Source organism: Acanthochromis polyacanthus, chromosome 24, assembly GCF_021347895.1.
Source record: "Acanthochromis polyacanthus isolate Apoly-LR-REF ecotype Palm Island chromosome 24, KAUST_Apoly_ChrSc, whole genome shotgun sequence".
Classification (NCBI taxonomy): domain Eukaryota; kingdom Metazoa; phylum Chordata; class Actinopteri; family Pomacentridae; genus Acanthochromis; species Acanthochromis polyacanthus.
This window is the reverse complement of record NC_067136.1, coordinates 1,302,351-1,328,226: the sequence shown is the minus strand read 5'-3', so window position 1 is coordinate 1,328,226 and position 25,876 is coordinate 1,302,351. Positions and strand designations below refer to the sequence as shown.

The window sequence follows — 25,876 nt, the reverse complement described above, 5'->3', positions numbered from 1 at the left end:
TCTGTACTCGATCTTGTGGTGTGTTTTCATGTGAGGTGTGTTAGCTTGCAGTTCTTTTGCTGTGCCCTAAAGTTTGAAGTGAATTCATGCATGTTATACCTGCGGGTTGATCCGCCTTTTGTGGTGCTGTAAAATTAATTAGGTTTGAGTTTCAGAGACAAGATGATGAAGTAAGCAGGGATACCCACTTCTCCTTATGAAATAAATAATTGTTGAAAATTACACTGTTGCGTCCATCGTGGTATGGAACTCGTGTAACATATATTGTTTTGATTTTGATTTGACTCGAACTGTAACTCCTAGATGGATATCAGAAAGTTATTTGCCCGCAGCAGGGATAAAGCAGCGAGGAATGAGAGAGGTAAGTGAAGTCCTAGCTAGCTAGGCAACATAAGTCTGTCTTCAGTTAATGCTAAGTTAGCTAACGTTATTCACAACGCCTCTCACCCCCTCCACCACACTGAAGGAGCTTTGAGCAGCTCCTTCAGTAGCAGACTAACTAACTAACTAACTAACTAACTAACTAACTACTGCCGCCACCATCAAGGAGGGAGCACTACCACAGGTCATTCATACCTGCTGCTGTCAGACTGTTTAACAGCAGCAGCTCAAGGTCTTTTCCTGTATATATATCACCTGTAAATAATACTGGAAATTTTCTGATTTTTGTTGATTTGTGTGAACTCTGCGTGCCCCACTTTTCCCCTAATTTGGGTTTCTTTTCCTCTTTACTCTTCTAAGCATAACTCTTCTAAGCATATATATATATATGTGTGTGTGTGTACATATTTTTCTTCTTTATTACTTATCTTATCCTTGTATCAGGGCAAACCATGTTAATTTGCTGTACAAGCTTCGGGGGAATTTCCAGTGAGTTTCATCATGAAACATAATGTTGGTTCTGGTCTGCTGATTCTGCATCAATGATGATTTTGAGTAAGCTTGTGTTAGTTGACAGATACAGCCTATGGATGGTGCAGTGGTTCTCAAATGGTCTATCTTCAGGAAGAAAAACATTTTCCCTTTCATCAAGTCATGAGCCAAATGTTTAAACCATTCAAGTTTATTTCACAGAAAAATAGCACAGACTTGTCTGGTTAATTGGTTTGTCTTTGACAAAAAGAATCTTGTTTTGTCACCAGAAAAATGGCTTCAGCTAAAGCATCTGGTTTTGTTGCCAGAAAAAATAGTAAAATTTCTGTATTTTTACCAGAAACATTCCTATTTGCATTTATCAGTAATGGTTTAGAAGTCCAGAGTAAAGTGCACAAGGAGGCCAAATGCATTAGAGCAGTACATTTCAGATGGTTAATCAAAGATCTAGACAACAACAGAGTCTGATATTATTGACTGGTTTAAAGAACTATTAGGTTTTTTATGTGAATAAGTGATGAATATGTTTTTTTTCTCGCACACTTTGCATACTCTCATGAATGCTTTGTGCCCCAGGTGCCCCACTACAGTATTAGGTCTGGTGACGCCCCTGCAGTAGCAATGAATTACCACACTAAGTAGTTTGTGCGTTGTAGTCGATGCTATGTAGACTTAAAACTCTGAAGTGATTTTTATTTTTTTTATTGGTGAAATTTTTACTGGGGCACTGCAGATCAATACTGGGGCACGTGCCCCAGTGAAATCTGTCTGGCAACGCGGCTGGATTCAACTTTAGTGTTATTGTTCAGAGGACAAGAACTAAGAGAATCAAACAGTTTAGCATCAAAGCTGAAGCACAAAAAGCAGCAGAAAAGTTCCTTATTTCCAGTCTGTAACAGGATAAACAATCATTTCTGTGAAGTAACTCAGTTCATTCTATCAGTAGAAGTTCTGTTTATTCTGTTCAACCTTCACTACAGTTCAGTAACAAACAATGTTATTTTACTACATTTATCTGCAGATTAACAACTAAACATGGTATAGGATGAAGATCAAACTGAGTAGTATAAAAATATATAAAATACATGATATAAACTGACCTTAATGTTTAAAGCAGTCCAGAGCATCATCAGAGCTGCTAGCAGATAAAACATTCAAACCAGTTCAGTCTAAAGTTGTTCATCAGTTCTGCTTCATTCTGGACAATCAGAACTTTTCTATCTGCTTCTGATCTCATCTGACAGAACACTTTACATCCACAACATTTCATCAGGTTCTAACATGCAGAGCTTTGGAACACATTTATTTCCAGACAAAGCAACAGAAAAGTTGATGAAGACCAGCAGCAGCAGCAACAATCCACAGGATCAGTCTAGATGATGGAGATGTTGGCAACCTTCTGCTGGACATAAAAAATTATGTTTCACATGTTTATTTACATTCCAGCAGTTCGAAGGTCTCGCCATCGTTCTTGATGAGTTTGATCTGCACTTTGTCTCCAGGATTCCATTTCTCTAGTTCTGACACTTCAGATTAACATCTTGAGGATGTTCGGACCAACTTGTGTGCCCCATCTGTAAATGAAGTAAATGAAACAATCACAGATTTAGAAACAATAAAAAATGAGAAAGAAGTTAAAAAGTAAAAATGTAACAAAGTGAAAAGTTCAGACTCACAGAGAGACTCCTTCCAGCCTCAATTCTGTCTTACTCCTTAAATGTGTAAATGACTGGTTCTCTGTAGTTTTTCTGTAGTTGTAACTTGCATCCTCCCACCTGCAGGAGGAAAATTAGACACCAAAGGTATAAAAACTAAATCATGTCCAGTGTGTGTTTCATACATGGTGTCCACAAATAAAACGATGACGTCTTTACATGTTGACCTACAGACAAAATACACTCTGATGTTAACAGCATTAGCTGTTATTTAATGAACCATTTAGAATATCTGTGGATAGATTTGATCATCATGTTGATATAAAACTGATTGTACATGTTTACACAGTATTCAGAAGGTTCATTCTACATGGAAACAACTTTACCTCAGAGGAAGTGTTCTGAGGACAGATGACGTCACCCCGCTCATGGACATCTGCTACAGCTATGGATTCTTCCAGCTCCAGCTGAGAAACAAAACACAGATCAGTTATTCAGGTGTGTGGCGGCAGGAAGTCACTCATTGTTTCATGTTTTTATTTTTTAAACTAATTCTGATGACAGCAAATGGCTTTAAGTCAAAATGAAATGTGGAATGAAGTGATTGTGATTAAATCTGGATTTTAAGCTCAGATTTGGATCATTTTTCTGACAGATTGAATGTGACACATGGATAGTTCAAGGACTGTTGGAAACTGGAAAACTTGGAGGTTCTTTCTGTTTTTACAGTTTCTGTCTAATAATGTATTATTATCTTTTTAATGAAATGTATTTCAAACCCACCAGCAGCTTCTGGGGTTCAGAGCGTTAACCTAAACTGAAAGTGAAGACCTCAAAGTGAGATTCCTCTAAAGGATCTGATACAACACAAACATTTCCTTAAAAGTCTCATCAATAAATGAAGAGTTTCTCAAATCTTCTCTCACTGGACGATCAAGTTCATGTCATTGAGTCGAACTCACAAGATTTAACTGAATTCTTCTTTCTAATTCATTGGAAGATGTGACTAAACTTGTGGTCATTCAAAGGTTGAGTTCAGATTAAATGTCTAATAGTCTGATAATAAGTCTGATATTTCTATGAACATTAAACCTGCTGCTCAGTAACACATTAACACAGGAGGAATGAGATCACATTAAACTTTGCTGCAGTCAAACTGGACTTCAGTCTCACTTATTAAATGTTTAAATGAGTTTTTATGGATCTTTGAAGTTTTCTTGTTCCCAACAACAAATCAGTTTCTTATAAAAAGAGACAGAAGAGAGATGACAGCAGATAAACCTCCTGGTTCATGTTCCGGAGTTCTGTCTTCAGGTTTACAACAGTCTTCTTCCACTTCTGCTTCTCTAACTGGAGACAGAATAAAAAGACAGTTTATGTATTGAAGCACAGAAACACATGACATGATTTGTGTAAAGATTCCTTCTTCTGATTGGTTGTAGACTCATTAAAAGCATGTTCATGTAACACAGCTGAGTTCTGCTTAAATCTGTTTCTGTAGCTTTAGATGGTGAGGATGTTCTCCTCTGAACCAGCTGCTTGGAACATTCAAACCAAAGTGTCAGAATAAAGGTTCCACATGGAGCATGAATCCTGGTCTCCTGTTTCTGTTTTATGTCTTCTTCAGGAAACTTTGTGGCTTGGAGACTCATTAAAAGCATGTTCATGTAACACAGCTGAGTTCTGCTTAAATCTGTTTCTGTAGCTTTAGATGGTGACTTCTTCTGTGTGTTTGTCACATTATTGGACTTTCAGACTGATGGATGTTGATGTTTCTTTAGTGGTTTATAGCAGAAAGTAACAGTGAACAAACTGGACTGTTGAAGTTTATTCTGTGTTCCAGATCATTTAGATTTATGCTCAAATGTAACTCAGTTCATAGACACCAGTCAGTTTCACTGTTAATAGTTTACATCAATTTGACATTTTGATCTGATTCTGTAGAAAGTTAACGACGTTTCATTAATCTGATAAACAGTGAACTAGTTAACTTTCCTGCTAGAACTTTACATCACAGTGAGTTCAGTAGACACATCAGTCATTGATTGAAAAAGGTTCTGATGGTGACATTCACCTCTTCCTGGGGATTCTCCTTAAAGCTCCCAGTAGGATCAGAGATCACTTTATCCAGCTGCAAATAAAGAAACACATGCTCTGTTTTAGTTTCTGGTTTTAAAGAAGAATGTTCACCTTAGAAGGAACTGATTTAACCTCTTTTCCACTCTAAAAAGATCATATTGTTCATAATAATGAAAATATCCAAAGTAGTTTACATCAATCCACTGGACTTTAAGAAAGTTCCTTGAAGATGTTTCACCTCTCATCCCAGAGGCTTCTTCAGTTCTGGTGGTGGTTGGTGTTGCCTCAGCTTTTAAACCTCTGTGAGGTGTGTCCAGGGCTATTATTCCAACGACCAATGCCAAAACTCATCTGACTACTCAACAATGGTCGTTGTGAGTATGGGTGGGGGTCGTTGAAATGCACAGATGTCACTGAGCCCTCGTGTGCTAATGGTGGTCATTAGCATGAGTCTGCTGAGTCATTCTTTTGGGGAGTTTTGAAAGGACCTGATTGTAAATTGGCGAAAGATGATGTCGCAGACACCCCCCCCCCGTTCAGAGATGGCTTCTATACTTTGATATGGATGGCTTCTTTCACTCCTCCCTCAACCATCTGTCCTCCCTGTCCAAAACCTGAACCTTGGTGTCCTGAAACGAGTGTCCTTCTTCCTTAAGGTGAAGGAAGACTGCTGAATCCTGTCCTGAGGAACTGGCTCTTCTGTGTTGAGCCATGCGCTTGTTAAGTGGCTGTTTGGTTTCCCCTATGTAGAGATCTGAGCATTCCTCGTTGCATTTAACTGCATACACCAGGTTGCTCTTCTGGCTGTGTGGTGTGGGGTCTTTTGGGTGGACCAGTCTTTGCCTGAGGGTGTTATTTGGCTTAAAAAAGACAGGAATCTGGTGTTTGTTAAAAATCCTCCTCAGTTTTTCAGACACATATGGGATCACTATATTGTTGCGCCTGCTCTCCTTCTCTTCGGTCTTCACTGGGTTGTTCTCCTTTCTGGATCTTGTGTGAGCCTTCACAAAGGTCCAGTCAGGGTATCCACAAGTTTTCAGAGCCCCTTTCAGGTGTTTGTGTTCTTTTTCCTGGCCTTGGGTACTTGTGGGTAACTTGTCAGCCCTGTGTTGCAGGGTCCTGATGACTCCTAGCTTGTGCTCCAGTGGATGGTGAGAGTCAAAAAGCAGGTACTGGTCCGTGTGTGTTGGTTTCCTGTATACCCCAACACTCAGACTTCTGTCCTCTTCTATGCGGACCTCACAATCCAAAAAGGGCAAAATGTTGTCCTGTACATCCTCTCTGGTGAACTTGATGTTGCTGGGGGGGCGGGGGGTGGGGGGGGTGGGGGTCTGCAACATCATCTTTCGCCAATTTACAATCAGGTCCTTTCAAAACTCCCCAAAAGAACTACTCAGCAGACTCATGCTAATGACCACCATTAGCACACGAGGGCTCAGTGACATCTGTGCATTTCAACGACCCCCACCCATACTCACAACGACCATCGTTGAGTAGTCAGACGAGTTTTGGTATCGGTCGTTGGAATAATAGCCCTGGACACACCTCACAGAGGTTTAAAAGCTGAGGCAACACCAACCACCACCAGAACTGAAGAAGCCTCTGGGATGAGAGGTGAAACGTCTTCAAGGAACTTTCTTAAAGTCCAGTGGATTGATGTAAACTACTTTGGATAACCATGACCTGGATGAATGAGAACCTACACGGACAATAATGAAAATCATCAAAAATAACAACAATAAAAAATTGAATATTACCAACAATAATTATAACAGCAATGTAAATATAATACACATATAATTTAGATATAAAAATATAAGAAACACAATTATCACACATTAGAGTTTCTACATTTATTATGTCTATTGGTTGCTCCTCATCCCAAATAACAGAAGAAATCTAAACTGTAAGCCCAACCAAAGCTCAGGTCCCAAGAGGCTAAAACTTGTTCCACTTTGTCTCAGAACTAGTTTCAGTTTTTCACCAAACATGAAAATCAAATCAGAATCAGAGATCACAGTGGAACTGAAGCTGAAAACAGCTGTTTGTTGTCTTGTTCTTCTGGATATTTGAAGTTGTTTTGGTCTCAGCAACAGACCAGTATTATATGAAAAGAGAAGAGAGATGAGAGCAGATAAACCTCCTGGTCCATGTTCCGGAGTTCTGTCTTCAGGTTTACAACAGTCTTCTTCCACTTCTGCTTCTCTAACTGGAGACAGAATAAAAAGACAGTTTATGTATTGAAGCACAGAAACACATGACATGATTTGTGGAAAGATTCCTTCTTCTGATTGGTTGGAGACTCATTAAAAGCATGTTGATGTAACACAGCTGAGTTCTGCTTAAATCTGTTTCTGTAGCTTTAGATGGTGACTTCTTCTGTGTGTTTGTCACATTATTTGACTTTCAGACTGATGGATGTTGATGTTTCTTTAGTGGTTTATAGCAGAAAGTAACAGTGAACAAACTGGACTGTTGAAGTTTATTCTGTGTTCAAGATCATTTAGATTTATGCTCAAATGTAACTCAGTTCATAGACACCAGTCAGTTTCACTGTTAATAGTTTACATCAATTTAATATTTTGATCTGATTCTGTAGAAAGTTAACGACGTTTCATTCATCTGATAAACAGTGAACTAGTTAACTTTCCTGCTAGAACTTTACATCACAGTGAGTTCAGTAGACACATCAGTCATTGATTGAAAAAGGTTTTGATGGTGACATTCACCTTTTGCTGTTGATTCTCCTCATCGCTCCCAGTAAAGTTAGAGATGGTACCAAAGTTCACTTCATTCAGCTGCAAATAAAGAAACACATGCTCTGTTTTAGTTTCTGATTTTAAAGAAGAATGTTCACCTTAGAAGGAACTGGTTTAAAACTTGTTCCACTTTGTCTGAGAACTAGTTTCATTTTTTCACCAAACATGAAAAATAAAATCAGAATCAGAGATCACAGTGGAACTGAATCTGAAAACAGCTGTTTGTTGTCTTGTTCTTCTGGATATTTGAAGTTGTTTTGGTCTCAGCAACAGACCAGTATTATATGAAAAGAGAAGAGAGATGAGAGCAGATCAATGATTGGAGAGAAAACATCAACCTCCTTGTTCATGTTCTGGATGCTGTTCTGCAGGTTTCTTCTCATCTCCATCCACTGAAAACAAGAGAGACAAACCAGTCTATTAATCTGAACACATCTGTACATGACATTAATGTGGAAGATGTGACTAAACTTGTGGTCATTCAAAGGTTGAGTTCAGATTAAATGTCTAACAGTCTGATAATAAGTCTGATATTTCTATGAACATTAAACCTGCTGCTCAGTAACACATTAACACAGGAGGAATGAGATCACATTAAACTTTGCTGCAGTCAAACTGGACTTCAGTCTCACTTATTAAATGTTTAAATGAGTTTTTATGGATGTTTAAAGTTGTCTTGTTCCCAACAACAAATCAGTTTCTTAGAAAAGAGACAGAAGAGAGATGACAGCAGATAAACCTCCTGGTCCATGTTCCGGAGTTCTGTCTTCAGGTTTACAACAGTCTTCATCAACTTCTGCTTCTCTAACTGGAGACAGAATAAAAAGACAGTTTATGTATTGAAGCACAGAAACACATGACATGATTTGTGTAAAGATTCCTTCTTCTGATTGGTTGTAGACTCATTAAAAGCATGTTCATGTAACACAGCTGAGTTCTGCTTAAATCTGTTTCTGTAGCTTTAGATGGTGAGGATGTTCTCCTCTGAACCAGCTGCTTGGAACATTCAAACCAAAGTGTCAGAATAAAGGTTCCACATGGAGCATGAATCCTGGTCTCCTGTTTCTGTTTTATGTCTTCTTCAGGAAACTTTGTGGCTCTTTCAAACTCTAAACTTTTCCTACAACGTCACAGTCTGAGAAGAAAATACACTGCTCAAAAAAAATTAAAGGAACACTTTGTAATCTAAGTATTGCATCAAATCAGTGAAACATGTGGGATACTGATCTGGTCAAGTAAGTAACTGAGGGGCTTTTTTGTCAGTTTCAGCTGCTTTGGTGTTCATAAAATTAACAACAGATGCACTAGAGGGGTAACAATGAGACACCCCCAAAACAGGAATGAGTTTACAGGTGAAGGCCACTGACATTTTTTTCTTCCTAATGTTTTCTGACTGTTTTTCACTAGTTTTGCATTTGGCTAGGGTCAGAGTCACTTCTGGTAGCATGAGGCGATACCTGGACCCTACAGAGGTTCCACAGACAGTCCAACTCCTCCAGGATGAAACATCAGTGTGTGCCATTGCCAGAAGGTTTGCTGTGTCTCCCAGCACATTCTCAGCAGCATGGAGGAGATTCCAGGAGACAGACAGTTAGTCTGGGAGAGCTGGACAGGACTGTAGAAGGTCCTCAACCCATCAGCAGGACAGCTATGTGCTCCTTTGTGTAAGGAGGACCAGGATGAGCACTGCAATAGCTCTACAAAATGAGCTCCAGCAGACCACTGGTGTGAATGTTTCTGACCAAACAATCAGAAAGAGATGTAATGAGAGTGGTCTGAGGGCCCAGCGTCCTCTAGTGCCCGCTGTGCTCGCTGACTGGCACCGTGGAGCTCGGTTGACATTTGCCATAGAACACAGGAATCTGCAGGTCCACCACTGGTGCCCTGTGCTTTTCACAGATGAGAGCAGGTTCACCCTGAGCACATGTGACAGACATGAAAGGGTCTGGAGAAGCCGTGGAGAACGTTATGCTGCCTGTAACATTGTTCAGCATGACTGGTTTGGTGGTGGGTCAGTGATGGTGTGGGGAGGCATATCCATGGAGGGACGCACAGACCTCTACAGGCTGGACAATGACATTCTGACTGCCTTTAGGTATCAGGATGAAATCCTTTGACCCATTGTCAGACCCTACATTGGTGCAGTGGTCCTGGATTCCTTCTGGTGCACGACAATGCCCAGTCTTATGTGGTAAGAGAACTCATGCAGTTCCTGGAGGATGAAGAACTGATACCATTAGCTGGCCCCCACGCTCACCTGACCTGAATCCAATAGAACACCTTTGGAACATTATGTTTTGTTCCATCCGACACCATCAGGTTGCTCCTCAGACTGTCCAGGAGCTCAGTGATGCTCTGGTCCAGTTCTGGGAGGAGATACCCCAGGACACCATCTGTCGTCTCATTCAGAGCTTGTCCCGGCATCGTCAGTCATGCATACAAGCACATGGAGGCCATACAAACTACTGAATACCATTCTGAGTTGCTGCCAAGGAATTTCAGAAAGATGGACCAGCCTGCCACATCAGTTTTTCACTTTGATTTTGGGCTGTCTTGAATTTAGACCTCCTGGGGGGTTGATCATTTTCATTCCCATCAAACAATGTGGCACTTTTCATTCCTAACACATTATCCAGTCCATGTCAATGCTAAGATCCAGTTTGTTTTCCCCACATTGAAATAATGACGTGTTTTCAAAGTGTTCCTTTGATTTCTTTGAGCAGTGTAGATTTGTGTGAAAATGAGAATGTTGTTTAGTGGTTTCTGAAGATAATTGTTGCTTTCACAATGATGGATGTTTGTGCAGTGGAAGTGACACCACAATGTTTCCAAACTTTACTTCCTTTTACTGACCTTCACTGATTTATGATCACATTTAAAGTTGATTTTTAGAAAATCATTGTTTCTGTTCAAAGTTTACATCATTTCATTAATTTTATCAACATTACATCATGGAGAGACAGAGTTCAGTGACATGGCAGTTATTTGATTGAAAAAGACCATCATGATGACATTTACCTCTTCCAGCTCATACTCCAGGATCTCATTTTTCTGTTTCTTCTCCAGGAGCTGATTCTTGGTTTCTGAATGATTTCTCTCCAGCTGCAGGTAAAGAAACATGTTCTGATTTTAAGGTGTGAGACTGATAGTTTTTAGTTCTACAGAACAGAAAACTGTTCATCTCAGAAGTGATTCAGCTGTGAATGATTTTAAGTGATTTTAAACAGTTTGTTCTCACTTCTGCTGTAAACTGTAACTGATAGAGTCTACAGCAGATCAAACTTTACATTTATTAACTCAAATTAACATCAAATTCAGGAGATTTTCCTGTTTCTGAAGGTAAAGTCAGAATTACTGAACCTTCATTGATATTCCATTGCTCTCAGATCATGAGTTAAACTTGTTAGTTTCCATCTTTTCCTCCAGAATCTACAGCTCAGTCTCCATCTTGTGTTTTTCATCCAGAAGCTGCTGTTTCTTTACATACAACCATTAACTTCTTTTCCTGCTTCTTTGACTCCTGCTCTTTAGTTACTGATCGTCTGTTCAGGTTCACACTCTTTGGTTACAACAAATATGTCGTTATTAAATAGAAACCTGTGAGTTTCTCTTTAATATAAACGTTCTTTTCTCTCCACTGAAGTTTGCTAAAGCTGTTGTTCTTCTCTGTTTCTGTATTGAACCACTTCCTCTGTTCATTGATAAACTCCATCTGGTTTTTCTTCTCCTCTGTCCACATTCTTTATTGTCTTCCTGTCACAGCTTCAATACTGACGTCTGATCTGCTTTACAGACACAAACCTTCTTCTTTTATTCCATCATTGTTTGTTTACATCAAACTTGACTTTACTTTCTGCCATCTAATGATCTTGGAGTCTTTCTTCATCTACCAGCAGTCAAACTTCTGTTTTGTACTTACATGTTCAAGCTCTTCTGGTTTTTCATTTTCCAAAGTCTTCCTTTTCCCTTTGAGGAAATAAAATCATCAGTGTTTAAATAAAGAAAGGACAGTAATACAAATAATTACATCTATAATAAAATGAAACCTCACATATCACAGTTTTCATTAAAGCCTCAATACTTTGTAAAGGTCAAGAGTTTTATATTAATGTGACTTACTGTATTGTCTGCAAAGAAAAACTGCTGCAGCTAACAGGAGGCAGACCAACACACCAAGAGGCAAACCAACAGCCAAACCGACTATGATCCAGGAATGATCTGAAATGATAAAACATGGAATAATGAGGCCTTTAATACAAACTGATCAGTGGATTTTATCAAGTTGAATCCAAACTACCAGTAACTTGTATCAGATCCTCTCTGCTCTCTGACATGTTACAATCAAACATCATTAGAATGAAGTTTAGTTGAATCAGAATGTAGATTTAATTCTAAACAGAAAAAATAAACATTTTGTGTGTTAATAAAGTCTCAGTAACTCCTGAACTCAAAGTGACAAAATATTTTTAATTTTTTTCATTTAAAAAACTGAAATCTGTCAAATAAACATTTCTGGACTCTTTGTTCAGCACTTTGTAGAAGATCTTTGGTTGTAGTCGAAGCTTCAAGGAAAAACTCTGTTAAAGGGACTGTACTATACTATATATGTACTATACTATATGTGTACTATACTATACTATATGTGTACTATACTATATGTGTACTATACTATACTATATGTGTACTATACTATATATGTACTATACAATATATGTACTATACTATACTATATGTGTACTATACTATATATGTACTATAATATACGTGTACTATACTATATATGTACTATACTATATGTGTACTATACTATATGTGTACTATACTATATATGTACTATAATATACGTGTACTATACTATATATGTACTATACTATATGTGTACTATACTATACTATATGTGTACTATACTATACTATATGTGTACTATACTATATATGTACTATAATATACGTGTACTATACTATATATGTACTATACTATATGTGTACTATACTATACTATATGTGTACTATACTATATATGTACTATAATATACATGTACTATACTATATGTGTACTATACTATATATGTACTATACTATATATGTACTATACTACATGTGTACTATACTATACTATATGTGTACTATACTATATATGTACTATACTATACTATATGTGTACTATACTATATATGTACTATACTATACTATATGTGTACTATACTATATGTGTACTATACTATACTATATATGTACTATACTATACTATATGTGTACTATACTATATGTGTACTATACTATATGTGTACTATACTATATATGTACTATAATATATGTGTACTATACTATATATGTACTATAATATACGTGTACTATACTATATATGTACTATAATATACGTGTACTATACTATATATGTACTATACTATATGTGTACTATACTATATGTGTACTATACTATATATGTACTATAATATATGTGTACTATACTATATATGTACTATACTATATGTGTACTATACTATACTATATGTGTACTATACTATACTATATGTGTACTATACTATATATGTACTATAATATACGTGTACTATACTATATATGTACTATACTATATGTGTACTATACTATACTATATGTGTACTATACTATATATGTACTATAATATACATGTACTATACTATATGTGTACTATACTATATATGTACTATACTACATGTGTACTATACTATACTATATGTGTACTATACTATATATGTACTATACTATACTATATGTGTACTATACTATATGTGTACTATACTATACTATATATGTACTATACTATACTATATGTGTACTATACTATATGTGTACTATACTATATGTGTACTATACTATACTATATGTGTACTATACTATATATGTACTATACTATATGTGTACTATACTATATGTGTACTATACTATATATGTACTATAATATATGTGTACTATACTATATATGTACTATAATATACGTGTACTATACTATATATGTACTATACTATACGTGTACTATACTATATATGTACTATAATATATGTGTACTATACTATATATGTACTATACTATATGTGTACTATACTATACTATATGTGTACTATACTATATATGTACTATAATATACGTGTACTATACTATATATGTACTATACTATATGTGTACTATACTATACTATATGTGTACTATACTATATATGTACTATAATATACATGTACTATACTATATGTGTACTATACTACATGTGTACTATACTATACTATATGTGTACTATACTATACTATATATGTACTATACTATACTATATGTGTACTATACTATATATGTACTATACTATATGTGTACTATACTATACTATATGTGTACTATACTATATATGAACTATACTACACTATATGTGTACTATACTATATGTGTACTATACTATACTATATGTGTACTATACTATATGTGTACTATACTATACGTGTACTATACTATATATGTACTATACTATACTATATGTGTACTATACTATATATGTACTACACTATACTATATGTGTACTATACTATATATGTACTGTACTATACTATATGTGTACTATACTATACATGTACTATACTATATATGTACTGTACTATACTATATGTGTACTATACTATATGTGTACTATACTATATATGTACTGTACTATATGTGTACTATACTATATGTGTACTATACTATACTATATGTGTACTATACTATATATGTACTATACTATATGTGTACTATACTATATGTGTACTATACTATATATGTACTATAATATATGTGTACTATACTATATATGTACTATAATATACGTGTACTATACTATATATGTACTATACTATACGTGTACTATACTATATATGTACTATAATATATGTGTACTATACTATATATGTACTATACTATATGTGTACTATACTATATATGTACTATAATATACGTGTACTATACTATATATGTACTATACTATATGTGTACTATACTATACTATATGTGTACTATACTATATATGTACTATAATATACATGTACTATACTATATGTGTACTATACTACATGTGTACTATACTATACTATATGTGTACTATACTATACTATATGTGTACTATACTATATATGTACTATACTATATATGTACTATACTATATGTGTACTATACTATACTATATGTGTACTATACTATATATGAACTATACTACACTATATGTGTACTATACTATATGTGTACTATACTATACTATATGTGTACTATACTATATGTGTACTATACTATACGTGTACTATACTATATATGTACTATACTATACTATATGTGTACTATACTATATATGTACTACACTATACTATATGTGTACTATACTATATATGTACTGTACTATACTATATGTGTACTATACTATACATGTACTATACTATATATGTACTGTACTATACTATATGTGTACTATACTATATGTGTACTATACTATATATGTACTGTACTATATGTGTACTATACTATATGTGTACTATACTATACTATATGTGTACTATACTATATATGTACTATACTATATGTGTACTATACTATATGTGTACTATACTATATATGTACTATAATATATGTGTACTATACTATATATGTACTATAATATACGTGTACTATACTATATATGTACTATACTATACGTGTACTATACTATATATGTACTATACTATATGTGTACTATACTATACTATATGTGTACTATACTATATATGTACTATAATATACGTGTACTATACTATATATGTACTATACTATATGTGTACTATACTATACTATATGTGTACTATACTATATATGTACTATAATATACATGTACTATACTATATGTGTACTATACTACATGTGTACTATACTATATGTGTACTATACTATACTATATATGTACTATACTATACTATATGTGTACTATACTATATATGTACTATACTATATGTGTACTATACTATACTATATGTGTACTATACTATATATGAACTATACTACACTATATGTGTACTATACTATATGTGTACTATACTATACTATATGTGTACTATACTATATGTGTACTATACTATACGTGTACTATACTATATATGTACTATACTATATGTGTACTATACTATATATGTACTACACTATACTATATGTGTACTATACTATATGTGTACTATACTATACATGTACTATACTATATATGTACTGTACTATACTATATGTGTACTATACTATATGTGTACTATACTATATATGTACTGTACTATATGTGTACTATACTATATGTGTACTATCCCTCTGTATTATACTGTACAGGGTGACCCAAAAGTTTGGAAACAAATGAAAAGTCTATAATCCAAATAATATAATGTTATTTCAGTACCACAGATATATTCAGAAGAGTAACAGATTAGTGTAAAACAAACATGTTTCGACATGTTCATGTTCGTTTCTTATATGAAGTTGTGAACGTTTCCACCAACTGGTTACACTTGTATCTTCTGGAATGTACCTTCATTTATGCTTATGAAGGTTCCTCAAACTGAACAGTAAATGTTGCCTCATAGTACTTTTGGATGTTTAAAAAAATTAAAACTGTCAGATATTTTACCATCACGAGTTTTGAAATCTGACACTGATGGCCTGCATTTTGAAGTTCTGCTCCAGCATACCTGGACCTTATGGTTCTATTCTTTTTCTTCAGAGTTACTGCACTCTGCAAGTACTATGCTTTTAAGTTATTTTATTATGCTATAATAAAAATGGGTTAAATAAGAGTGAATTCATGCACCCCCACCTTAAATAGACACTGCAGTTAAACTTTGTTTCCAGACTTTTGGGTCACCCTGTATGTGTGCTATACCCCTGTACAAAGGTGGACTGGGGCAAAAACATCATCAGCTGACTGAATCAAGCACTCCTTTTTGAATGTATGGACAAAAACTGACAGAAAGGTCGTATTTTCAGAACAAAAATTCATCAACATCTTTAGGAACCGATATAAACTTATTGACAAGTTGGAAAAAAAGCAATCCAGTAGAGCAGAGGTGTGAAACTAAAATCAAAGAGGTCCAGTCAGAGAAAATGTATTAAAGCATAACGTCTAACTGAATTAGTGTGATTTATGTTGATGTAACCTGGTAGATTTATTAGTGTCTGTCTATAATCAATAACTGACCGTCACATCAAATAAATTCACTAAAAACATTTTGACAGCTTTTATTAATAAATAACTTTTGATATAATCAGAAAATAAAGTGAAAACTAATGACTGAACAGCCTGAACCAACTTATATACAGTATAATATGTTACCCTGCAGTGTAAACAGTTGAACACTTTCACATTTTTTCTGTCTTCTATCTCTCCCCTTATATCTCTGCTGCTTCATGTTAGAACTGAGCTGCCAGGATTGTGAATCTGGTCTGAACAGTGTTAGAGTTTTTCTCAAACATCTGGAGCTCATTGGTGAGTCTGGAACCAGATTTAGTTTGGATTATATTCATAGTGGAGAAGCTTACAGCTGGATGTTTAGCTGAACATAGTCAACATGTTCAGGGCTACTTTCTCCTCTATTTGTCTTTCTATTTTCTCTGTCCTCCCCTCATCTGTTCCTCTCAACAGTTTTGTGAACTCAGCTGTGATGTTTAGCAGCTGGAATGCAGAGACTTCATTGGCTGAGCAGCGTCACATGGGATGTCTGAACTCGTACCTAACTGGTCTGTGTGTTTCCAGAGCTGATAAACTAATTCTGTAAACACTGGAAAAGCTGCTCTGGGTAAAATAGAAGCATCAGATTTAAATTCCCCTCATCATTATTGATTATAGATCTGGGTCTGTATAGATCGTAGACATCAGAGACAGTCAGTGACCTGGACTCTAGGATGGAGTGGATTAAACCAAACCTCCATTCAGAGAATTGAATAACTGGAATAACTTCAGCCTCAGTCATCTATAGATCAGAAAACCAACATCAAAAAGCAACACACACACTACTGGTCCTACAATGATTCCACCCATGTTCACATCTCCAGTGTTCATCCTGGTCTCCTCCAGACATCAGAGGTATCAGGTGTTTGAACATCAGTCAGATCAGCTGTTTTCTCCAAAGTCTCATCAGCAACATCTTTATAAACCACAAACATCTGATCTGAGACCAAGCAGCTTCATCAGAGACACAAACTGAACTCTCAACACAAACTCACCTGGTTCAACAACTACCAGGATGATTCTGCTGATGAGTTCAGCCTTTCCACTCTGGTCAACATGACACTCAAATCTTCCAGTGTCCTCCATCGTCACATTCTTCAGAATCAGATAAAAGTCTCCATCCCTCATCTCTTCGTCCTGCAGATCCACCCGGTTCTGATAAGATGGATGCTGGTTGTCTGGATCAAAGCGTCCACCTCGGTACAGGAGAACATAATCTGGATCCAGTCCAGGTCTTCTCCACTCTGCAGCTGTGATCTTGTTGTCAGGAGCTTTACATGGTAGAATGACATCCTGTCCAGGTTCAGCTTTGATGTTTGTCAGAGCTGAAGAAGAAAGCAGAGAGAAGTTAAAGTTGATCCAGATGAGAAGAGTTTAACCACTAAACTCCTCCATGAACTCTGAGCTGCTGCTTCTGTTCTTTTAGTCATCAGTGGATCCATCAGGTTGATGAAGAGGAATCAGGACTGACCACATCTAACATTTACATTCTATTTTAGACTGAACTTTATTTCATTGTCTCACATTGATGAGTTTTTCTCCAAAGTGTTTTTCTGCCTCAGGAACATGATCTAAGTGTTGTCATGTTGTTGTCTGACTTCAGTATAATGACAGTGAAGCTGCTACAACTAAAAGGATGGACTCTGATGACAGTTATAGTGTCAAGGAGGAACCTATTTCAACATCCAGGTTTTTTTCAGGACGACTTTTATGGATCAGTTTAGTAACAGGTGAACAAACTGATATCTGTTGATGTTTTTCATCTATAATGGAGTTTTTACTGATTTTATTTACAGTGAAAATAGAAAATGAACATTTTGAGTCCAACATAAAACAACATGTTGTAGAACACAGAGTCCAGCTGTAGTCTGTTCTGTTAGAGAGAACTTCATCAGAATACTCAGACTGTTCTTACTGTTTTGTTCTTTACATGTCAGATTTTTCTCATTTTTTTTAGATTTTAGGTAAAGGTGAGAATTCTGGGGAAAAGTTTAACCTCAAATCCCAAAGCCATCAATAATATACTGTATAAACCAGGAGTTCCAACCAGTCGACTACTAGGGCTGCAGGAAAAAACTTAAAAATATATATATATATTTTTTTAATGTGTAACTGTATATTTTCATGGCTTAAAGTATTTCAGCACCATGCCAGAATTCCAATGTTTGGCTCAAAATGAAACAAAAAATAAAAGACAGGACCAGACTACAAGTGGAGTTCATCTACTACTGGAATGAGGGGAATGCAGCTTTTACTCTCAACCAAACAAATATCACCAGCCAATGGAAGTAGAGGGGGCGGGGCTTAGAAAGACATTAAGATCCAGCTGCAGGTGAGTCCATACGGCACTCAGAGAGCAAAGTATTCCACCAAAGCTGCTCAGTCCTTGGATAATTTATGACTGATAAGTTTGATTTATAGTAGGATCACAATCATGTGATCATCACCATCAGCTGATGTAGTGTTCACTGTTGTCACGGTTACAGTGATGCTATCTGGCAATGATACAGAAATCTTTAACCAATCCGTGGATCCAGACTATAAGCTGCCTCACTGCTAAAATCTAATCACTTTGTCCTCGTTTCATTTCTGACCTTCACTGGAAATTTCATCCAAATCTGTTCTGCTTTTTTAAGTAATGTTGTACTCAGACAAACAGACAGAAGGGCAAACATACACCGATCGTCACATAACTCTGAAGTGTTCCTTGGCAGAAAGCCCTTTGATTGTTGGTTCAAAACAAAGAAGGAACCGGGTTCTTCTGTACCACATCAGGAGTCAGACCTGTAGAGCTGCTGTCCTCTGAAACTCACAACTCATTTACCAGGACCAACATCCACCACTGAGGAACCAACACCAGACTGACCGGTTTGAGGTTTACAAACACGCATGTGCTCGTTCATTACAGAACATGTTCATCTGTGCTGAAGATGAAAATACTTTGTCCAAACTGTGTCAGATCAGCATGCTGGTTCCATAAATACACCTGGAATAGCAGCAGCATGAAGAAAAGTCTTTCTGAAAAAGCTCTAAAATGTGTTTTCATTGGACATGATGAATCCACTGGACAGAGCATGGACACTATTCTCAATGTTCTTGTTTTTATATGATGATAATGATGTGGCCAGAGAAACCCAACAAACAACATTGTGTGTGTGAGACAGAGAGAGAGAGATAGACAGAGAGAGAGAAAGAAAGAAAGGGTGTGACGTCTCGTGATTGTGTGACAACAGGAAATAGTGCTGGTAGGTCAGTGTCTACAGGCTTTAAATGATGTGTGTGTTTGTGATGTTCACTCTGGACTGGTAGATCTTTGGTCAGAAAGGTTGGACACCTCTGCTAAAAACAAACACAGTTTGGTAAAGTTGGAAAGCTATTCACAGATTCGGATTCCGGCATCAATAACTCACAAGATATATGTTGTCAAAACATAAACGATGCCTCTTTCAAATCGTTGTAAGGTAGACAATGTTCTACAAGGCCAGTTTTATCAAAAGTAGCTGTCTTTAAAGCTGCAGAAATAACATTGGTGTCTATGAGCAGCAGACTGTGTGACGAGTGAACAGGGACCGTCTGCAAATAGCAAACCTGCTGCAACAGCGAAAAGAGACACTACACAAATATTCAATAACTTCACTCTTGTACTCTGTACAGTCACCAAAATCACTGGAGCCATCAATGGACTCCTGCTGGTCATACTACAACTCTTTGCTTGGTGCTAAATCAAAAATCTGAATTTTAAGGAATTGTTTATTTTATTTTATTTTATTAGTAATACAAAAACACCCCTTGGTATTGTGTGTTGTGCAACAGCCACAGTTGAAGAGGCTGTACACAAGTTTGTTTGTTTGTTTGTTTATTAAGAACCCAATTAGCCTCTGACACAGCTCAGAGGCTATTCTTCCACAAGTGAGGCTCTTATCAGATATAAGACGGGTTTGGTCTGGGGTAAGGAAACAAAACTGTTTCAAAAATAATTCCAGAAAAACTGTCCATTGTTTTGAATTTGTTTTGTTGTGACAGATTTTTTTTAACAGATAAAAATGATCACCCACTGTTTTTAGGGACTCAGTTTTATTACATTTGCATTGTTTATTGCCATATGATGTTGTGTACAATATTTAGTGTGTGTGCTTGTATGTGAAGTTTAAGGATTAATGAGTTAACTCGCTTTGATGGCACTTTTCTGATGTATGTGGTATATTTTATATTACACACAGGAAAAATGGCATAGGGGCATAGTGCACCTGTTTGTCCAAACACATAATTCTGTATAGTAATGGAATTTATATTCCTTACCAAAGAGAGTATCAGATAACACCAGTATACCAAACAAACTGTTTAGACTGTCACCTCAAGGACTGATGAATGAGAAGAAAGATAAGACACCTTCTTGGAAAGTTTCAGTGTTAATTGATTCATTTATACCATAATGTTAAACAGAGTAATATTTTTCTAGTTAAGGACTGTACAGACAATACTTGGAAGTAAAAAACCTGACGGTCTGACCAGCATGGGTCCTGCTGATTGTAAATTCCATTACTATACAGAATTATGTGTTTCCTTACCAATTATGTGGATCCTTACCCCAGACCAAAACCGTCTTATTTCTGATAAGAGCCTAACTTGTGTACAGTCTCTTCAACTGTGGCTGTTGCACAACACACAATACCAAGGGGTGTTTTTGTATTCCTAATAACATAAAAATTCCTTAAAATTCAGATTTTTGATTTAGCAACAAACCAAGAGTTGTAGTATGACCAGCAGGAGTCCATTGATGGCTCCAGTGATTGTGGTGGCTCTACAGAGTATAAGAGTGCAGTTTTTGAATATTAGTGTCTCTTTTCTGTTGCAGCGGTTTTGCTATTTGCAGACGGTCCCTGTTCACTCGTCACACAGAGTGCTGCTCATAGACACCAATGTTATTTCTGCAGCTTGAAAGACAGAGACTTTTGATAAAACTGGCCTTGTAGCACATTGTCTAGCTTACAACGATTTGAAAGAGGCATCATTTATGTTTTGACAACATATATCTCATGAGTTATTGATGCCGGAAGTCCGAATCTGTGAAAATCTTTCCAACTTTACCGAACTAAACAAACACAGTTACACTATCAATGTGTGTGTTTGGATGTTGATGTTTACAGATGTAGAAATTCTAATGTTCTGCAGACCATAAGCTCCTCCTCCTGTCTCTCACAATCAGAGTTATTCATCACTAAAATAAACATCATGTCTCTGCTCCAGTTTGAATCATAGAAACTGAGTCACTAGAAGTTATTACTTCCTGAATACATCTAATGATTACATTATTATACTGCTGCTAAATACATAATAAGAGCCTGTCCAGGTCCATCAGAGGGAGAATTAATATTATAATAAATGAACATTATAACTCACCTGTACAGGAACAGACCAGTAAACAGATCAGACAGAAGAACTCAGATGTTCCAGCAGACATTTTACCGTCTTCTTCCTCCTCCGATCCTCTGGTAGTTTGGTGGAAATAACCGACAAAAAAAACCCAAAGTTTAATCAGCAAACACAAGTTGATGTCACTGACTGAGTATTTGTTTAGGAAATAATCCGTGAGGATCAGCTGCAGAGAAACGGGAGAAAAACGGCGCTGAAAGTCGGTGAACTCCACCCAGATAACGAAACTCTGAGCAGAAAGTCAGTCAGAGTCTGTTTCGTCATGCCTCTGCTCTACCTGCCGCTCCCTCCTGCCTCCCTAAATCCCCTCCTCCTCCATAAGTGCCAACAGCACTCAGGTGTGCTGCAGTTGCACAGGTGAAGGGAGGAGTGAGATCAGAGAGAGCAAGGAGAGAGACAGCAGACAACACGTAACAAGCTTCAGTGATGATCAGACATGAACTGGTGTTTACTGGTTCAACTTTGGTTTTCAACTAAGAACTGAATAATAATAAATAATAATAATAATAATGAGAAGAAGAAGCAGTCAGTAAACCATCGTCATTCTGCTGTTTGCTGTTTCCTGTTCTGTCTACAGTTTGAGGTCACATGATTTACTGGAAATTCCAGTATGTGTTGGCTGCTGCCTCTCTCCTTGCTCTCTCTGATCTCCCTCCTCCCTTCACCTGTGCAACTGCAGCACACCTGAGTGCTGTTGGCACTTATGGAGGAGGAGGGGATTTAGGGAGGCAGGAGAGAGCAGCAGGTAGAGTAGAGGCATGAGCACCACCAGGCCCCACGTCCTCCACGGACAAACCTGTGAGGGTTTTTTTTTATGCTGGTAAACTTTTCTTTTGTGATTAACATTGAGTTCTTTTCTTTTCAGGGATCTGATTCATTCTTCCCCCATGCATGTTTAGATTGCTGGGTTTTGTTGTTTTAGTTTGGCTGTAGTTGCTGGTAGTCCTCTTGTCGCTGTTTTGCTTTCATTAGTAGGGAGGTTAATCAACTTTTGACTTCAAATCATGATGCAAAGGTCTTCTTTGGTATGGAAGTATCTTAGGGTCATACAATACCAAAAACACAGTCAAATCAAAACTCAGTAATTTAATAAATACAACTTAAAGTGTTGAATATGTCAACCCAGTCTCACATCAAATTGTGACATAGTCACGTTTGTCCACAATGCAAAACGTTACAATCTCACAATTTGGCCCTGAAAATTGTGAGATGCTCACGTTTTTTCCCCCAATTCTTTTGTATTGGTCTGAGGAAGGCTCACGTGACTGCTTGCTGCAGGCTTCTCAAAATGAAAACATGGCGGCTATTCCTTTTATTTTCCGTGGAAAATGCATTATTTTAAGATAGTTTGGACAGAAAAAAACATTTTGATGACATTTTTAGTGAGAAATATATATAACACTTTCACATTATCCATTCAGTTATTGGAAATGATCTGTGGTTTGGTTTGTTTTTACGCTGAATTTCACTTCACGGCATTAAATTGTGACAGTGTCACATTTTGTACGTTATGTTGGTTGATTAGGACGCTGCCAAAAACGAAAACAAGCGGTGTGTTTATTTTTGTATTGTTGCATTGTGTAATTTTTTGAGTTGTTAAATCATTTATGTAACTCTTGGTGATTACTGCTAGTTACTGAGATGTCTTCCCCGGCCTTTCATTAGTTGACGTGCTTCGCTCCCTTGTTAACAAGTTGCATTTCAATGATCCACAAGTCTCTCGTTGTCAATGCAAACAACCGTATTTATTTCCATGAACGTGCTTTTACCGCAATCATTTGTTGAGCTCATCCATACACCAGTCAGCGCACAGCGATCTAAAAACTTTATTCCTGCCCACAACAAGATCCCCCTGTCTTTCTTTAGCCCGTGGAAGCGTCCATAGCAACCACCATAGCAACGGTGGGAAACGTAACAGTTCCACTCCGAGACGTGAAAGATTCATCGTAATAACAAACCAGAGATCCCCTTCAAAGGTGTTTTCACTGCAGACTTGCTCCCAGAGCATTCAGCACACCCTGTTCTATGACTTTATGCACTTTGGTGCACTTTGATTGATGTTCTCACACTGTTTCTCATTCATTTTAACAAAGGCCCCTGTTCCAGTGTCTTCTTTGCTCCTATTTTGCGTTGTAGGTCCTAGTGGTCTGAAAACGTACACCAGTATTGCTTTAGGACCCAATATCAAACATGTGCAAGTTGGTCCAAATCAGTCAAAGAATCTGTGAGATTTTGACCTTAATTGGCCTTTTGGACATTAAAGGGGCACACAGTGTGTCCTCTGCTTGTCTTGAATCATAAATCAACGTCAGTAAATTTCTTGCTCCTTAATTAGAGATGTAAACAAGATGCCATATTCATTCAATATTCATTACGGTACTGGATGGTTTAAAAAACAAAACTTTATTGCACTATGTCAGTGAACAAAACAAACAATGAACACCGGACCATGATGTATGGATTGTACTTTATTTCATGGGGAAAAAAGTGTTTAATAGGCTGCATAAACACACCCACCAGGAAATTACGTCAATTTGTTCATTGTCTAATTAATCGAAATCCAAAATATTTTAAAAAACTGATGCTTTTGTCGGGAGCGAGCGATAACATCCGGATTGTCTCAAAAACGGGGAATATTGAAAACTTTAAAATAAAACTAAAAGAGCATTATGTAGCACAAAATTTTAGTTATTAATTTAGCGGGTTGCTTGGGAATAGAAATTTGTAAAATACAATAATTCATTAAATTAAATCTTAAACTTAAATGTAGTGACTGTAATGTCACTGTTTATGTGATTCATGTTATGGTTGGTTTCTGAGGTAGATTATTCTTTAATTATTACTGTTAGGTCATGGTATCTTTGAAGAAGAACATTTTATTTTTATAATTCAAGGTGGGAGTATTATGTGTTGTATGCTTTCGGTTAGTACAGGTTTTGTATATGTATGTTATTTGTATTGTATACGTGTATTTTTGTATGCATTGTTTATGTATTTTGTAATTTGATTTGTATGTATTTTGTGTACATGTTGCTTTTTGGTGTTGTCACAAATGAAATTATGAAGACTCCAGGAAGAATAGCTGCTGCTTTGCAAAAGCTGATAGGGGATCTTAATAAAACAAACAAACAAACTGATGTAAAGTTCTTCATATATGTGTCTTTATTAGTTAAAAGACAGGACATTGTAATTGTAAGATGTCATTGATTTACACCTGCATTTTGTGCTTCATGGCGCTAGGTGTGCTGTTTGCATGTTGGACATTGTTTTACACAGACACCACCGAAGAAGAAAGGTGCAGCAGGTTCTGCACGCAGTTCTCCCGTGTTTTGCCGACCACGGTCAGAAAGCGGACAGCAGCAAAGCCTCAGGCATTACAGCGACACCAAAAAAATATACATTTTAATTTCACAATATTCGTTCAGTTCTTGTGTATGATCTCTGGTTTGTTATTACGATGAATCTTTCACGTCTCGGAGTGGAACTGTTACGTTTCCCACCGTTGCTATGGTGGTTGCTATGGACGCTTCCACGGGCTAAAGAAAGACAGGGGGATCTTGTTGTGGGCAGGAATAAAGTTTTTAGATCGCTGTGCGCTGACTGGTGCATGGATGAGCTCAACAAATGATTGCGGTAAAAGCACGTTCATGGAAATAAATACGGTTGTTTGCATTGACAACGAGCGACTTGTGGATCATTGAAATGCAACTTGTTAACAAGGGAGCGAAGCGTCAACTAATGAAAGGCCGGGGAAGACATCTCAGTAACTAGCAGTAATCACCAAGAGTTACATAAATGATTTAACAACTCAAAAAATTACACAATGCAACAATACAAAAATAAACACAC

The 25,876-nt window shown here is 36.6% G+C and overlaps 1 protein-coding gene and 1 long non-coding RNA gene across 2 annotated transcripts in view; one reads left to right on the top strand and one right to left on the bottom strand.

The window, feature by feature from the left end:
- Positions 1 to 25,876, top strand: part of LOC127532621 (ICOS ligand-like) — a 118,231-nt gene that overhangs the window by 60,672 nt on the left and 31,683 nt on the right. The gene's annotated exons all lie outside the window — the stretch shown is intronic.
- On the bottom strand, positions 10,391 to 11,827 carry LOC127532636 (uncharacterized). The gene is made up of 3 exons (XR_007940163.1): positions 11,486 to 11,827; positions 11,286 to 11,332; positions 10,391 to 10,468 (listed from the first exon to the last, which is right to left on the bottom strand). It is a non-coding gene; the product is annotated as an uncharacterized LOC127532636 (long non-coding RNA).